The 580-nt window shown below is 56.7% G+C and overlaps 1 protein-coding gene across 1 annotated transcript in view; it reads left to right on the forward strand.

Annotated features, from left to right (window-relative positions):
- NCS1 (neuronal calcium sensor 1) overlaps window positions 1-545 on the forward strand; it is a 16,708-nt gene extending 16,163 nt beyond the window's left edge. Inside the window, 1 exon segment of the mRNA XM_009287014.1 lies at window positions 478-545. The gene's annotated coding sequence lies outside the window, so the exon portion shown is untranslated.
- Window positions 546-580: the final 35 nt, after the last annotated feature.

Here is a 580-nt window from a genome sequence, read left to right on the forward strand (position 1 = left end):
GTTTACGCTCTTGCCTGCAGACGCGGCTGTAGAGGAGGCAGGGAGGCAGCTGGTGTGCTGGGGCCATGGGGATGCTCCGGAGAGATATTATGTTAAATGTTTTATTTATAATATATCTTATTATATTACACCCTGGAGCTGGCAGCGTTTGGCATGGTGGTGGTCAGGGACGCTGTGGTTCGCAGCATCCCGGGGGTGCTGGGCTGAGCACCCCGTGGTCCTCACCGTGCCCCGTGCGGCCATGCAGAGATGTCTCTTGGGATGATTTTGGTCGGCGCAGTCCAGGCAGTGTCCGACCATGGGTGGTGGGTTGTTGGTTTTTTTTTTTTTAACCCTGCTGGAGTTTTGAGCTTTTCAAAATCTTTATTGTGTTTCCAGCTTTGCCCTCCCAGCTGCGCTGGTGTCACGCGAGGTGGCTGCAGGGCTTTCTTCCCACCCTTCTCACCCGATGTTCCTTCTCCCCACCCTCTCCTGCAGATGCCTGGGGGAAGACGCTCTCCGTGCCATCCGACCACCGCCGCGCGAAGCTTGCCTGTCCCTCTCGGCCTTCCTTTCTGTTCCGCGAGCAAAGGATGCCCTC

Source organism: Aptenodytes forsteri, unplaced genomic scaffold (genome assembly GCF_000699145.1).
Source record: "Aptenodytes forsteri isolate BGI_AS27 unplaced genomic scaffold, ASM69914v1 Scaffold136, whole genome shotgun sequence".
NCBI lineage: Eukaryota > Metazoa > Chordata > Aves > Sphenisciformes > Spheniscidae > Aptenodytes > Aptenodytes forsteri.